The sequence below is a fragment of the Calliphora vicina genome, chromosome 3 (assembly GCF_958450345.1).
Source record: "Calliphora vicina chromosome 3, idCalVici1.1, whole genome shotgun sequence".
NCBI classification, from domain to species: domain Eukaryota; kingdom Metazoa; phylum Arthropoda; class Insecta; order Diptera; family Calliphoridae; genus Calliphora; species Calliphora vicina.
The window spans coordinates 26,684,363-26,702,870 of NC_088782.1; the positions used below are offsets into that span (position 1 = coordinate 26,684,363).

At 28.1% G+C, this 18,508-nt stretch overlaps 1 protein-coding gene across 4 annotated transcripts in view; it reads right to left on the minus strand.

The window, feature by feature from the left end:
- The window catches only part of shep (alan shepard), a 624,596-nt gene that overhangs the window by 259,677 nt on the left and 346,411 nt on the right, over positions 1–18,508 (minus strand). The window lies entirely within an intron of this gene.

The window sequence follows — 18,508 nt, forward strand, 5'->3', positions numbered from 1 at the left end:
CCAAGTAATCTAGCGTGAAGACAATTGTCACTTAAGTGTCTCTAAATAATCGAGAGTGTAGTCACTTTAAACGTTTTGTGAGTAATTCGTGCAAACTGGTTTTTTTACAAATTGAGTTAATATAATTCTCATACAGTTTATTTTTATTTTTGCTTAAGTATACTGATATCGCATGTAACATAGCATGAAGTCAATAGTCACTTTAGTGTCTCTTAGTAACATATGGTGAAGTCACTTCAAACTTTTTTTTGTACTGCACTTTATTTTACCCACCAGAAGCGTTGACTACTTTCGATCAGCTATCAGATAGTCACATTGTAATCAAAAGGGTCAATTGACCCCCTGCTTAGGACATGTACGTGTTAAAATAACTAGTCAAGTAGCTGATCAAGTAACCAGTTAAAAAGCTAGTAAGGTAACTGACGCTATGTAACCAATATGTGAATCCAATGCGTTGACTACTTTGGACCAGCTATAAGACAGTCTAATTTTAATCAAAAAGAGACAATTGACCCCCTGCCTAGGACATGCCCATGTTAAAATGACTAGTCACGTGGCTATTGAAGTGACTAGCCCCCACCCTAAATGATGGGTAAAATCACTAGTTCGGTACTGTCTCCTCGAACTGCTGGGATGTAAATGCCTAAGTCAATAATGAATACTAATGTGTGCGTGCGTTCGTGAATGTTTAAACTGTTTAAATAAAAGTGAAAAGGAAATGAACAATGGGACAAACTACTTAAAAAAGTATATAATGTTTAGAGAAAGAGTAGAAAATTTGGTTTATTTAATTATAAATCCCAAAAAGTTATGGATTCTATAACAAATTCCTGGTAATTTGTACAATAATTCAGTATGTCATTCCATAGAAATTTGGACCGACAATGGTTTAAATCGGGAAATCAATTTTTAATATCAAATAAAATTTGTTTCCCGAAAAAAAAATTGTTTTAAAAATCGTTAAAATGTTTCAAAAAGGCAAGGTTTCTGAAGGCTCTGAAGAATAAATATAAGCTTTTTATATAAGTATTTGGTATTGGTAAAACCTTAGGACTTGAAGATTGATATTTTAGTAAAATTAAATAATTTTATAAGACTTTTAGACCTCATTTAGCATAAAAACTAAAAAAATTATAATATCGAGCCCTTAGCGCCAAATTATCGTAAGCGACAAAACACAAATTTTACAGGAGAAGGTTTTTTTCGATTATTTTGAAATTTATACATAAAATTCAAGCTATTTGTCTATTTTTCAAAAATATTTATAACTTTTGACAATTAAAAATTCATGGAATACTTTATTGAAAAATATGACAAAAAATGTTTTTTAATGAATTTTTGCATAGACAAACATTTTTCGAATTGAAATAAAATTGTTATTTACACAGAAAAAATTATATTCCAATTGAAATATTTATCCCATATTGAACTGGTTTCAATTATTTCATAATTAAATCAAGTATTCATGTGCTCAAAACCAAAATTTTCTGATATTTTCTATTGAATTTTGAGTTTTGAATTTGATAATTTTGACAATTGAATATACAATTTTCGTTATTGGTTGAACTTTAAATACAAAACTTATTGAATAGATAATTTTCGAAAACACAAAAAATAACAAAAATGTGTTTTCAATTACGAAAATTATCTATGCAATAATTTTTGTATTTAAAGTTCAAGCAATAACGAAAATTGTATATTCAATTGTCAAAATAATCAAATTCAAAACTCAAAATTCAATAGAAAATATCAGAAAATTTTGGTTTTGAGCACATGTATACTTGATTCAATTATAAAATAATTGAAACCAGTTCAATATGTGATATATATTTGAATTGAAAAGGTTTAAGAAATAGTTTTTTCTGTGTATGAATAGTTTTTAATGAAATTTCACAGTTATGTAAAATTTTCTATTCAAAATGGAAAAATAAAAACGAATTTTGAAATTTATTATCAGCAATCCCGCAATTCCCAAAAAAGTGTTGACAAATCCCAAAATGGAAATTTTAAGTTTTTTGGCTATAATATCTATACCAGGGTAGGAGTTATCGGAACCCTTTACAAAATAATTGAAAGCATATTGGGCCATCTAAAATAGGTTACTATATCTTGATATCAAATATGCGATTTGAGAATTTTTGCCCTAAAGTTTAATTTTACATAAAAAATAGGTGTTTTTTGAATGGACCTGGTCCCCTCGGTAAGTCATGAAAACTTAGCTTTCAGAAAGTATAAATTCCTTATACATCCTCTTAGAAATTTTTTGCGATAACTTAAAAAGAAAAAAGTTCTTTTTTCCCAAAAAAATAGCGAAAAATCGTTTTTTTAATTTTTTTAAATTCAAATGCATATAACTTTGGACTTAGTCATTATTTTTATACCCTTCACCTTCGTGAGAAGGGTATATATAAGTTTGTCATTGCGTTTGTAATTTCTACATTTTTCATTTCATAGATAGCGGAGTCGATTAAGCCATGTCCGTCTGTCTGTCTGTTGAAATCAATTTTCTGAAGACCCCAGATACCCTGTCAGACATGATTTCGAGAATTTTGCTATTTAAAATGAGCAAAATCGCTCTACAAATGGCTGAGATATGAGGAAAAAACCAAGACAACCGCGATTTTTGACCTATTTTTGACCTACATCTGGATTACTAAGACATTAATATAAACAATATGGATATCTAATGATAGGTATTTCAAAGACATTTGCAACGACGTATATAAGACCATAGTAAGATGGACCTACAATGGGTCAAAATCGGAAAAAATTTTAACCCGAATTTTTTTTCACAAAAAAAAAAATTGCAAAAACAAAGAAATAAATTTTAAATTAAAAAAAAAAAATTTAAATACCAATCGAAAAATTTTTTTTTCCAAAAAATGAAAAAAACAACTGGAAAAAAAATTAAATTTTGTTTACCTAAAAATATTTAAAATTTTGAAGTATAATTTGGTGAAGGGTATATAAGATTCGACACAGCCGAATATAGCACTCTTACTTGTTAAACACTTCTTTTTCTATTTGACACATACATATGTTGTTATCTGTTATCAAAAAACTGGAGTAGGTTGGGTAAACATTTTTAAAATTTAATTTGCAAATGCGAATATCTCCTAAGCTATAAGAGATAATTGATAGCTACGTCTTTTGTAGCGCTCGATGAAGAGATTTTATATGTGTAATTTTTTTGAAATCGGAACACAAACGAAGAAATAGGATCGTTTTAAAAATATAACATACCCGAGGTGTCCTACCTTGATGACCCATGTTCGCGCCCTGGTGGGCCCATGAGGTCCACGTTCATAACTTAAACTCGACAATACTTCTTCTTTGCGCATGTGAAATTTCATTGAAACCAATCTAAGTATCTAAGAAGTTACAGATTTATTTCCCTCTTTTTTTTATACCACGATAAAATCTTACCCCCTTTAATTTTGAAGTTATTAACAATTTTGATATTCTGAGAACGCTAAAACATCAGTCAGTCCATAAAATTTTAATTTTTGTAATAAAAAAATATTAGAAAATGTCGCTTACGATAATTTGGCGCTAAGGGCTCGATATGGTGATTTTCCATGAAGAAATATATAAAATTTGAATTAATGTAAAATTTTAACGGTGGAAGATATCCTAACAAAATTTGGAACTAATATAGAACTAAATATCCTTAAATTAATTTTATTATGAATGTTGCCATTATTTGTTTACAAATACCGAAATTCGGGAAAACGGGGAAAATATATTTAAAAAACGGAGTTTTTTTTAGAAAAACGTTATTTACGGTGTGATAATAAAAAGGTTTTGTAATTAATTAAAGAAATATTTCTACTCAAGTGATCAAAAATTTACTTTACACACTTTAGCATTAAGTTCTCTTTCTCTATATATAGTCCCGAATAAAAATTTGTTCTATAAAAGTAAAAATATAGGGACTTTTTTTGGGAAAAAAATAAACTTAAAAAATACGGCCCATTTTTCATGTTTTAACTTTGAACTTTTGCGTTTAATATTTTATAGGGACGAGATAACAGTTATCAAATTTGATTTATTTTATTTCGAATGATATCACAAATATATGTGATATTTTAAACCAATTGTTCGACCCTCCCTAGGCCCTTCATATCTAAAAAACGAAAAAAATCGAGCAAAATAAAAAAAAAAATGAACCTAAGTATCACTTGAACTAAAAGATAACAAACATATGTATGTCTGGTTTTTGTAGATCTTCTTAAAGACTATTAATATTTTAAATTTCAGCTCATTCGGATCTTGGATTTTTGGCGATTTTTTAAAAAATGTTAGACCTGGGGTCTAACATTTTTTTGGCATTTATTTTGCTAATTAATCGCAAAGAGCCTTATTTACAACTTTGATATCCGGCGAAAATTGTTGTAGTTTAGTCCTTAACCCGGCAATTCCCATACCCTCGCCAAAGGGAGAAACAATTTGTTTTTATTAAAAATAGTAAAAATACGTCTAGTTTACACTATAAATAAGTTTAAAATAAAAAAAAATATAGCTAGTTGCGATTTTATAGCGGGGTCACCAATAGGTGACACTGGGAAGAGAATAAATAATTTTCTAAAAATACTTGCTGATATTGTTAGCCTGAATATCTAGCAGTATTTATTAAAAACAAATATTGTGATACTTAACCGTTTGGCATTTTTATAACAACTTATTTATCATAAGACACACACCAGTATGTTAAAATCAAAAACACTGCTTAAAGATTTTTAAAAATCCACTAGTTAATAAAATTCTAGCGTTGCCAAAATAAAATCAGATATAAAACAGGATCGTGTCTGTATATAAATAATATCAATATTTATCAGTGATATCTGTTTCTATGTTTAAAACTACCGTTAATCTTTGTCACCTGTAGGTGACACTGGGAATTGGCGGGTTAAATGTCCTTTTTTTATTTTCTCGAAAAAGTGTCAAATTGACCCCTAAAAAGAGGAGATAGAAGGTTAAGATCTTCCACAAAAATGATACCCATAAAATTCCACAATATAACTCTGACAATAAGAATTCTCTCTGACATTAACTTACAACATTTTTTTCGAACAAAAAGTTAAAACTTTGGTCCACTGTAAAAAAAAACTCTGACCAGCTGGACTATAAGTTTATTCTACAAAAATCGACATACCCTTTCAGGAATAGTGGGTCGCTATTATGTTCCAATCAACAAGTCTCAATTTGTTGGATAGTGTTATTATTCTTAATTTTCTAAAAGATTAAACAAAAGCCAATTAAATGAAGAACAAATATTGTAAGATAAGATTTGAATTAACAATTATGTTATCATTCATAGATTGAATGAATTTTATTAAATTAATTCTAAATTTCGTAAGCAAGTAGTTACTATTTATCATATTATATGTCAGCCATTACCAAACTACTTCTAGTAAGTTGTTCAGTAACTGCAAGTTATTACCAAGTTTTTTGCTGGAGGAATAACTTGGTCATGGTGTTGTAAGTTAAATGCTGGACTACAAAGGAGTTCGATTTCACACTTTCGAATATCAGCTACAATATTTTTGGTTGAAGTTTACCCAATATCATTTACTTCTATATTTTTTTAGTAAAATCATTTCGATATAAAATTAAATAACATTAACGATTTCGCTACAAATCTAGCTGCAAAATATTTGGTACTAAATCATTTTGCTCCCTGGTTTCATTAAAGAATAAATTTTAAAAATTTGAATTTTTCTTATTTTTATGTATCTTTTGAAGAATTTTGTTAGAATTAGTATTTTCGTTTACCTTAAAAAGGAACTTTTAGGAAAATTTAATCTAATGTGAAGTTGTACAGAAGTACATCAAATTGACTTTTGCAAAACAATTTTGCTAAAAGAAGAAAATTCTCATCCCTAATTTTAAAGATTTTCACAAAACGGAAATAATTTTCTTAACACACACACATAAATTGCCAGACAAATTCATAAGTGAATATCCCACTGTGCACATGTATACGAAGCCTTTTAGAGTAATGCCTCCTTTAGAGCATCAATTTTTATAGCGCTTTTAGCTCCATTTTACTTTTTTTTTTCGTTCCACGTTAAACTGAGAATGACTTTAAGTATATTTATTTATTTTATTTATTTTATTTCTATACGATGTATTTTTATATGTCTAATGTATTTATCAATGAAAATAAATGTGTGCGGGAGAATGTGTTGTGTGTGCTTAGGATTTATTTTAACAGATAAATAAACATTAAAACCCATTTAAACGTATTATTTTGTATTATATGTGCCTATTTTGACTTTTTACAGTCAGTCAGACAGGCCAAACGAAGGAATCTTTTTGTATTTTCTATGTGTGTCTGAGCCGGGTCCAAAAATATTGGAAGAAAGTAAGAAAAAGTATTTGTATTTATGTTTAAATGTGTTCAAAGCATTAAATTGATATTAAAGAAATAAGCATCAGTAAGAAAGAAAGAAAGCAAGGTATCATAAATTTGACAAAACAAATACATGTGCCAACTGTTGTATGACATATCCACATTTTGTTCGCTCAATAATGAGAGGAAAAATAATAAAAATACTTGCAGTTGATATGTTATAGAATTACGGACAGCTATTCAAAAGAATGAGTTCAAAAACTGTTTGTTAATTTTACGAATTTCAGTACTAATACTGCAATAATTCAGGTTTCAGGTTTTACATACACTTCACCCAGGCGCGGATCCAGGTCAACCATTTGGGGGGGGGGGGTGTTAAATTTGTTCTACATTTTTCTTTTTATTCCTTTTTTATATGAAAAATTTTCGGTTTTGTGGGGGGAAAATTTCCTGTTTCACCCCCTCTGGATCCGTGCCTGCTTCACCTAATATACATTAAAAGAAACACAAGTGATAGAGCCTTTACCAACGAATACTTTAAGGTAATGATTCAAAATTAATTTATTTGGAACATTTATTTAATGAACAAATTTTTACCCATGTCGGTCGAATTTTCTATGGCACTATATGCGTCGTTTTTCAAATATCTTTAATTTCATATCCATATTGTCTATGTACATGACTTAGTAATGGAGATAAGGGTAAAAAATTGGTAAAAAAGCGGGATATTCGTGGTATTTTGATTATATCTCAAGTAGTTGTAAGCCCAACTACACGCAGAGAAAAAATATAGTTGGGCATGGTTACTGTAACCATTTCAATATTGTTACAAGTTTTTTAACTATATTATAGTCACAGTAACTATTTACATGATTGTGGTAACCATAATATGGTTAATTTATGATTCACATGATTGTATCAACCATATATATGGTTACAGTAACAAATATATATGTTTGTGACAACCATTTATATGATGAAGGACTTATCATATTATGGTGCTCTCGGCTTAAGGCTTATCATAATCTGAGAACAACATATTATGATAAAATTATTCATCATAAATATGGTTGCCACAAACATATATTTGTTTACTGTAACCATATATATGGTTGATACAATCATGTGAATCATAAATTAACCATATTATGGTTACCACAATCATGTAAATAGTTACTGTGACTATAATATTGTTAAAAATCTTGTAACACTATTTAAATGGTTACAGTAACCATGCCCAATTATATTTTTTCTCTGCGTGTAGGACTACACCCGATATATCAATCATGTATGTAAGTAATTGGGGTCTTCGGAAAATTGATTTCAATATACAGACGGTCAGGCAATATCGACTTCGGTATCTATAACGACTTACCACTCATAGTGAAGGGTATAGGTAGGGTATTTAATTTCCCGACCTTTTTTGATTCCCGGGAATCGGGAAATTTTTTGCTACATTCCACATAGGGGCAGCTATATGGTGCCTTGTGGCGATAAATGAAAAATGAAAAATGCGTTTTACAAAACAAATGATATGTCATTGGAAAGAGGACACTTTTCTACATATAGTTTGTTCGGAATATTTTTTTCAAAGCTTTGGTTTAATAGTAGCAGCAGTCCAAACATAATAAAAAAAATACTACATTAATATCTATTAAAAATGGAATATTAAGGTGTATATTTCATTATTAAAATATCTTATTCTTTATTGAATAAAATAGTTTTTTTGTATTAATAATATTGATATATGTTATTGGGAACTGATTTGTGATCTTTTTTTAAAGAAATTATGAATGCACGTACTTAAATTTTGGTAAATTCCGAACAAACTATTATTATAATTTTTTTTACATGAAAAAGTTTTTTGGAAGTAAAAAAGTAGCATAAATGCGCAAAAATGCCCATAACTATTTTATGTTGATTAAAGAAGGGAATGTATAGAATTATATTCTATTTCAACATTTTGCGGATTTTTGCGGTTTTCGATTTTATTAAATTTTTAAAATTTTAGGCCTTTATTCAAAAACGTTTATCAAAAGTCTTAAGTACAAATTTTGTATGAAAATTTGTTTTATAAATCGTTGATAAATGGTTGTAAAAAAATATATAGAAATACATTTTTTATTAGCAAATAAGATTTTGAAAATTTTTAAACTATTTTTAGCATTAGTTTAACTTTTAAACTAACGCTAAAAACAGTTACCAACTTTTATATCGGCAAAATTTGAAAAACGTAACTTTCTTCTCATAAATTCAGATTCTGTAATAACACGACTCCGAAAAAGTCCAAAAAAAAATATAAACGAACTTCCACAGGAGGCAACGGAATTTTTCGTGCCAATTTGCGATACATCAATTTCAGTAAAAAGCGATATAGACGATAGTAGTGATGAAAATGATGCTTTTATATTAGATTAATTGTAGTATTTTATGTATGTAATTTTTTATATTACTTATTCTTAAAATCACATATAATTAGTGGTTATAAACCGGATAACCGTAAAACCGGGTTTTCTTCAAAATCTCGTTTTTTTGCGAACCGTTTAATTTAAAATGTTGATTTTCTCTTAACCGGTTTATATCACTCTGTTAACCGGTTTTTAAAATTTGGGACTAAAATCAATAAATCTCATGTGTTGGTGCATTTTTTATATTCATTTTTGTTTTATTAATCATTTCGTTAGCTTAGTGAACAAAGTTCCTTTTCAGAAATAAACAGTCTAAAATCAATGATTTGAAATATTTTTGAAACCTGATAATGGAGTTTTATTAATTATTTGGTAAGATTTATAATGACAAATAATCACCGTTAAGAAGAAGTGCGTTTGCATCTTATATGTCCTATTTTGGGACTTGAAACATGTTCTCTTTCATATCAGAAAGTCGAGGTGATAATAAATTTTTAAAATTATTAAATATTTAATTACAAAAAATTGTGATTTGCATATTTTGGTTGAAATTTAATGAATAAACCAATAATTAAAACTAGTATTATATATTTAGTAACATATTTATACTCAATTCCATTTGAATGAGATAATAATTTTGAAATTTTTACAAAATAAAATGGACTTAGCACTTTTGCATATTTATATTTATAGTTATATAATATTAACATTCCCGACTACTAAAAACCAAAAATGGTAAAGCTGTGTATACTTTATTAGAAAAACCAGTTTTCTAAAAAAGGACAATTTTAGGTTAACCGATAAACCAGATTTTTAAAAAGTCGGTTTTCTGTAAACACTACATATAATGTAATTTAATGTATTTTAAATGACTGATAAAATAATTAGAAAAATTAAAAAAAAAATCCATTTTTTTTATTTTTTTATTTCAGTATTTTTCACTTTATTTTGTACGGTGGGTTATAATATTATTCCATATTTGAAATCTAGAGAAAATTACCTTTTCAATAATACCAATAACTTACATCAAAACCCAGTGGTTGATTTATCGCCACTTTTAATATATCTTTGCCCCTATGTGCATTCCCGGGTATCCGGCTATTCCCGAAATATATAATGATACTATAAATTAGGAATATTAAAGCCAAATTTCATATAAAAACTTAGTGTTATAATTATTAAATATCAGATCTACGAATTAATTAATAAAATTTGAGCTTAATTCACGTAATTAAAGAATGTCAGCCTATCATTCCATAAATCCATTTCTAGTATTTAATTTTTTAGATTCATTCCAAAGCCTTTGTTTAAACTGAATTAATTTTAAAGTTAATTAATAACTTTGAAAAATTAAATTTTTGTTAAATCAAATCATTTACAAAATTAATTGAAAAAATTGTCTTAAGCCTTTTTGTACTAGATTTGAATTGAAGAAAAATTTAAACACTTAATAAATGTTTGAATCTATTTTGTTATGGATTTGAAGAAGAAATTTAAAGAAACTAGAATGATTCAATAAGAAATAAATTCTATAAATAATAACTTCACTTTTTAAATTTTCATATGAAAAACCCCAAATAAATAATAATAATACACGGTCTATTATTGCCGAGATATAAGAAAAAACTGTAAAAAAGTTTTCACTGTTTTTTGAAGAAAAAAATAGAGTTCTAACTTTTTTTCTATGTATTTTCGTCAGTTTTTAATTCCCGGGATTCCCGACTAAAAATCCCTGGAATCGGGTAGTGAAAAATTGGAAAAATTCCCGGGTAAAAAAAAAGTAATTTTTATTTTTTTCTTGAAAAATGTTTGTTAGTCAAAAAATTGTTTTTTGGTGCGCAAAAATTTGTCTGTTGAAAATAGAAGCAATCTCATGAGAGAGCCCTTTGTAATACCTCTCAATTGATATAAAAATTGTCGTATTATTGTCTTGATAATTTTCCGACGAATATCTGATATAAATATTTATAAAAATTTTTCGGAATATTGATTTGACTTAGTGAACTATGAAAAGAGTAATTGAAATGTTCATGGAGATACAATCGGGTATGAATCGGTTTCCCGAACAATAATTGCAAGTTTCAGAAGATCTTCGTGTCCATGCAAAGTTCAATTGACATAAGAACTAATGCCTGATGACCAGTGAAGAGAATTCATTGAATGGATTATTATAATCCATCAAAGAAACAAAGAAAGAATCCACCAATTTTTATGATCAATATTTTATTTTATTCCTATTACATGTGGCTTTGCGATAAAGCAATATATTTTAACAAATTCTGACGTTTGCGATTTTTCATGATTTTTTTTTAAAAAAAAATTATATTTTCACGTAAAAATAATTGTTTGCTTTAATTTGTTATTATAACTCCGAAACAAAATTCTGACGTTTGCGATTTTTCATGATTTTTTTTTTTAAAAAAAATTTTATATTTTCACGTAAAAAAAATTGTTTGCTTTAATTTGTTATTATAACTCCGAAACTACTGAGCTAATTGAAATGCAATATATATATGAAAATCTTGTACATAGCATGGGAAAAATGCTTTCAAAATTCAGTCAATCGTAAGAAGAACAGTAGCGACTCAATTTTATGTATATCAAGCAAAACAGTTAAATTTTGTGAAAATGAGCGAATTCACTTAATTGTGAATAAATTCGAAAGAAATCAATCGATTTTTACAATCGATATCTCATTTTGTTGCTATTATATGTGGCTTTGCGACAAAGCAATAAATCTGAACAATTTCTGACGTATTCGATTTTCCATGATTTAAAAAAAAAAAAAAAATTACTATTTTCACGTAAAAAATATATTTTTTGCTTAAGTTTGTTATTATAACTCCGAAACTACTGAGCCAATTGAAACGCAATATATATGTGAAAATTTGGTCATTGTATGGGGAAAATGTTTTCAAAATTCAATCAATCGAAAGAAGAATATTAGCGACTCAATTTTATGTATATCAAGCAAAAAACCAAAATTTTTTGAAAATGATCGAATTCACTTAATCGTGTATAAATTCGAAAAATATCCATCAATATTTATGATATATATCTCACTCTGTTACTATTATATGTGGCTTTGCGATAAAGCAATAAATCGGAACAATTTCTGCCGTTTTCGATTTTTCATGATTTTTTTAAAACAAAAAATTTGCTATTTTCATGTAACAAATACATTTTTTGCTTTAATTAGTTATAATGACTCCGAAACTACTGAGCCGATTAAAAAGCAATATATAAACGGATTAAAGATTATGTAAATTTAATTTTGTCTAAGTTTATTCTAATAATATCGAACTAAAGCTTTTTGAGTTATCATTGATTATGTTAAGAACGGTTTTTAAAAAAACCTCTCCATAGAATTTAAAATTTGGACCATATTTGTACCATATTGTAGTGTTTTCAAAAGCCTTTAACATTTTTTCAATTTTGTTGCCTTGTGTTATTGAACACTAACAAGTGAATGCCTTGAAGTACATTTACATCCTTATGACTTTGGTAGTCGTCAATATTGACACATTTGATGTTCAGAGAACTGACATGAAATTATCGGCAAACAAATGCACCCACAACATGTCACTGTTTGGTGCTAATTTTTGGTTTGAGACATCATTGGACTATATTTCATTAAAAATGAGGCTGGTCAAGCAGTGATAATAGATTTCGTTCTGCATAAATTGAATGATACCATGATACAATGACGAGATATGATTTTGCATATAAACACTGAAATAATTCAGTGTTTATATGCTCCTCGATCAGAATTGTCCCCCTAGATCGTATGATTTAACAACATTGAAAGAGAATGTATGCAAAATGGTCATTCAAAATTTAGACAAAAGATTGCGCGCCAACAGAGCAGAGCAGTCTATTTGCCCGATATTTTATTCATTTGAATCTAAGTAGGAAATTACCCTAAACAGTTTTGTCTTTATAAAGACAATTTTTAAGAAAGCATCCTTTAAAGGATCTTCCTATTATATTCTCTGACATCTATCTACAACTAACAAGACATTTTATTATTATCGAAATGAAAGAATGAATAATAGAATGTAATATGAGAATGAATATAAATAAATATACGAGCAAAATAACTAAGAATTTATTTACATTTGTATAATTTTATTTTGCCATTACTCGCATCACATTGACTTCTATTATCTATTACATGTTCTTTTTAGTGTAAAATACATTAGCTAAGCTAAGAAAAGGTTATGGGTAAATCAATAATGATTTAAAGTACTCGTAACTGCACAAAGGACCAACAAAGAACAATGACAACAGACAAATCTAGAGAAAAGTAGCTACTCAAATACAGTCGTGTAGCAATTTACACATTTTGTAAATAAATGTAGAGGAAGAGAAAGAAATTCAATACAGAACGAATATTTTTTTTATAATGAAATTCATTATTAGGACAGGAATTGTAGCAATTAAGGGAAATATATGAAAACTTATTTGAAGGACCATATAAAATAAGTAGGTTCGTTTGGATTGTGGTCCTTCGAATGGTTGCGTGGCTTTCCACAGAGTATCCAAAATGTGTAAATTTATTATTTCCTTAATCAACATCATGTTAAAGTGATAGTTCAATCTCATATGAAATTTAAAAACCGGTCCCTACCTTCGAAGAACTAGTCACATAACTAGTTCTGTGTGAGTTTCTTCCCTCCTTACAGAATACATAATTAGTTATAACAGAAGTTTTTGTATATGAAAGTAGTTGGGGATTTGAAATTAATATGTACATTATTACTTTTATTTCTATTTTACACTTTATTTCAATAGCATTCTCCAGTAAAAAGGAAACATAAATTCAAGCCATATGTTTTTTGTTTGAAAAATAAATTCATTTTCAAGAATTTTTCGTGTTTAAAGTATAATTACATTTGCATTCAAGCCAAATTCCAACAAAATGTTCAATTGCTTGAATTTTTGGGGCTTTGGTGCTTACTGGGTCTTAACAATTTTGATTGAAATTATATTAATTTTTATTACTATTATAATAATATAAGTTCTCCTTATTACTTCTATTAATAACTTCAAATTCACAATTTCATTAAAAACTACAAACAACATGCAGCAAACTTTTATTTCATTAAATACTTCCAACAGTTTTTCAACGGCTTTCAGAGCTCGTCATGTGAATTTTTCAAAGACACAATACAGAAACCAACTCCGCTTTCCACATTGTGTCAACAAAAATCTAGCGTTGAAGAACTTTTTTTGCATATTTATTACTTTGGAAAAAAAGTACTCTTTTCACAGAAAACCTAAATATGCCGCTGAGTTTATGAGGCCTGGAAAATCAAAATTTAAATAATAAAAAATTGCAAACTGTGTTTATATTAAAAAACTTTTTTATTGTAAGTTATACGCCTCCTGTTCCTGTAAGAGCTTTAAAAAAACACAACAATTTAAAAAGGAACAAGTAGTAGGGTTGACAAATTTTGAAAGATAATTTTTTTTAAATTTGCAGACAATTTTAATACTACTTAGTGATCCACAGCGAAAGCATACAGTTTGAGATCTACTACATCACTTTACTTTAGATTTTGAAATAATAATACTGCCCGCGTGAATCAACTGGCAAACAGTTTTTAATTTTATTAATTATTTAGTACCGTTTAACAAAAACATTAAATTTAAAATTTATTAGTTTTATCATAACTTGGTCCCAATACATAGTTTAAATATGTCTAGAATTATGATCTTCAAGATTTTGTCATAAAAGTAGTAAACATTTAATAAAATTAAAAATTTTACTTAATATAAATTCGAATTATGCAAAATTGCTTCATTTAGCACTATATTACGCCTTGAATATTATCCACCAGAATGGAAGGTTTCTTTAGTTACAATGATACCTAAGCCGGTAAAAGATCACACTAAAGTGGAAACATATAGACCCATTAGCCTATTGTCAAATATATCAAAGCTATTCGAAAAACTCTTAATGAACAAGTTAAAGCCGATAGTGAATCATTTTGATTATATTCCAACTCATCAATTCGGATTTCGAGAAAAACATAATACCATAAAACAAACTCACAGGCTGGTAGATATCATATCTAAGACATTTGAAGAAAAAAAATATTGTTCTGCGATCTTCATCGACGTTTCGCAAGCCTTCGACAAAGTATTGCACGAAGGATTATCGATTAAAATAAAACAATATTTACCAGACACACATAAGCTTCTAGAAAGTCATTTAAGTCATCGAAAGTTCGTTCTTAAAGAGGGAGACTTCATAAGTTCACCACAGCCTATTGAAGCAGGCGTACCCCAAGGAAGTATACTGGGTCCCTTCCTATATGTGCTATATACATGTGATATGCCAACTAACATTCGAACCCACATATCAACATTTGCTGATGACACAGCTATTCTAGCCATTCATGAAAACCTCTGTACTTTTACAAGACCATAAACTCGACGTAGAAAGGTGGTTAAAACAATGTAGAATAAAAGTAAACTAGCAAAAACGTATACATCTTACATTCACATTGCGTAGAGAATCGTAATAAATAATCATATAATACCTCAACAAACTGAAGTTAAATATCTAGGTCTGCATCTAGACCGACGCACAGAGGGGCCAAACATACTAATTTTGCGGATTAATTGAAAAAAACAAATTCCATTCAAGTATCGTGAAAACTGAAAGTGCCAGATTAAAGAGCACAAAATTCTACATCAGCAGGCAAAAAATTAATGTGAAATATTAAAAGGTATTTTTATAGTCACGTATTGAAATTACATATTGTGAGAAAAAAACCTAAAAAATTGATAAAAAAAAATAAAAAATTGCGCAAATAAATACTATTTGTGATAGGTAATTTAAAAAAATTAACAAATCTAATTATGCAAACATCAAGTTCAGGTATTTATTGATATGTTTTGGTTAAATTTAAATTTGAATTATTTGTGGAAGTGGCTTTGATATTAGTTTTTATATTGGAAGTGCAAAAAAAAATGGATTTTGTTAGTTCAAATGGACAATGAGGCGCATCGCTGCGTCTCATTGTATGTTCAACTTACTATAGCCTTATAAACATCGTTGGACAATGGACTTTAAAATATCTATCATTAGATATCCATATTGTCTATATTAATGACTTAGTAATCCAGATATAGATCAAAAATAGGGCAAAAATCGAGATTGTCCAGGTTTTTCCTTATATCTCAGCCATTTATGGCCGGAAGAATTCCCGACATATTGATGTATGAATCATGTATGTAAGTTATTAGGGGGTTACGGAAAGTTGATTTCAACATACAGACTGACTTCGCTATCTATAACGATTCAGAATATCTATACTTTGTGGGATCGCAAATGAAAAATGTAGAAATTACAAACGGAATGACAAACTTATATTTTTTTTTTTTAAAACATATACAAACTGCGAAGCGTTTTGCTTGCCTGCACATATACCCAGAGTCTCGGGCGGGAATCGAACCCGCAACCCTCAGATTGATAGTCCAGTACACTATCGTCTAGTCTATTAGGGCACTCCATTGCGAAAGGTATAATTATAGTATTTTCCTAAAGGGAAGGGAACAGACACGCAACTGACCTCGTGATTGATTCCTCTTTTCAAATGCCCCAACATTTATGCAAGATTTTAATTACATAGAAGAAACAGTTTATATCTTTAGATCAGTGATTCCTATCTAGCAATTTTTGTAGTCAACTCGATAAACTTGCATATGTTAAAAAGTCTTTTTAAAAATGCAAATAAAAGCGATCAGTAGTTTAAAAACTGTAACAACTCTTTAAGTATTTGTTCAAATTTACACAACAAATTAAATAGTCACTAGGGTATTCGAATTATTCGATTTTTCTCTTGTTCGAATAAAACGAATAATTCGAATAAGAGATTTTAACTTGTTTAAAATTAATCGAATTATTAGAATAATATATTTTTTTTTTTAAAAAGCAAAAATTGAAGTTTTTATGTCGGTTTTTAATATTTTATTGTTAAAGAAAAACAAAAAATAACGTTAAAGTTAACAATTCAAGTATTGATAATGTAAAAAAAACATTCGAAAACAAAGTCCATCATTAAATTATCAAGAGAAATATTTTGATCAGATTAACTGCCGAACAATCTACAAAACAATTGACTAGCAAACCCGTTAGTTTCCGTTTTGGAGCTATGCTTTAAAAAATTTGAGCTAGTTGGACATGATCATGAATTCAAATACAATATAAACGTATTAAGAACTTTTATATGTCGTTCATTAATTCGGGTTTTAAATTGAGTAACTAATTCTTTAGTAAATTAATTATTCACAATTTCTAAATTATTTATAACAAATTGTATTATACATCAAGCTCTATCAACGTTGCCGAATCTTTGCTTAATAAGGTGATCTTGGGGAATTAAACAATAAAGGGAATCTGTCCAAAGTTTGATATCATTGTAAGTGAACGTGGCTAATTTGAAGTCAGGCAGTGCATGATTGACGCATTTACAAATAAGCAAAAAGTTTATTACCATGTTAGACAAATATGTTCAACGATGTTCAAAATCATGTTTAAGAAAACAAAACGTTAGTTTGCAATATCTGTGTTTATCATTCGGTTTATTAAATATTTTTCAACACTTACGTCGCGGATAATAACATCTTTTATATACATATATTTTAAGATCATGGCCTTCATCTATTTCAATGTAATCATTATAAATGTCATCCTCAATATCACTTTCGACGACCGTTCCAAAATCACATTCTCCATCACATTTAACTCTGCTTTAATCTAAGTTAATATTTTGTTTATTAATTGCGATTCTTTTAATATTTCGCCAGCTAAAAAACAAATATTTTATTCCGTACCTATTATTTTAATTGGTTCAAGTCCTAAGTTAAAATTGTTTAAAGATTTGTTTCTAGAATTGTAACTTCTTGCAGTATTATTTATATATTTATAGAAGGAGCAATCGGAACACTCATCTACAGTGATTAAAAGTCCCTTTGTCTTTAGTTATTTGACGAATTTCAGAATCAATACAATTTTTGTGAGTCATTATTACTTATTTAAATTTGAAATTATGAGAAATTTTAAGCAATTTAATAAATTTAAATATATATGAACATTAATTGGTTTTATTCGATTATTCTACATAAAATTTTTCGAATTATTCGTTATTCGAAAATGACCATTTTTAAATTGTTCGAATAATTATACGTAAGAAATTATTCGATTAATCGAACGATCATTAGTCGAATGAATACCCTAATAGTCACTCTCATTTAATACAGAAACTTACATTATACACTTTAAAAACACACTGTTAATATGGTTGATGTTAACTATAACAGCGCCTATGATACACTAAATCCTCAGAAACTCCCTGTTACTAGATATATACACAGTGCCATCTTCTAGTAGTTTCAGGAATTATCTAACGGAGAAAGCTTGAATGTTCTATTTTCACAATGTCTAAAGGTTTTAGCAGCTTTTATGTTAACGTAGAAGTTTCTGCAGATAGAAATGTTTACGATAAATATTGCCATCAAATTATTAATGTAATATCGTAACATTATTAACAAATTCCCTATAATCGTAGGGAAATGCATGTAATAGGATGAGGGGCAAAATTTATATTGATCAGAAAATAAATATTTATACTTCGCTAACCGATAGTGAGAGTCCGTCTTAATTCAATTTTAATATGAAAACTTAATAAATAGTAAATTTTCTTTTTGAATGCGAACACTTTCAAAAACCCCC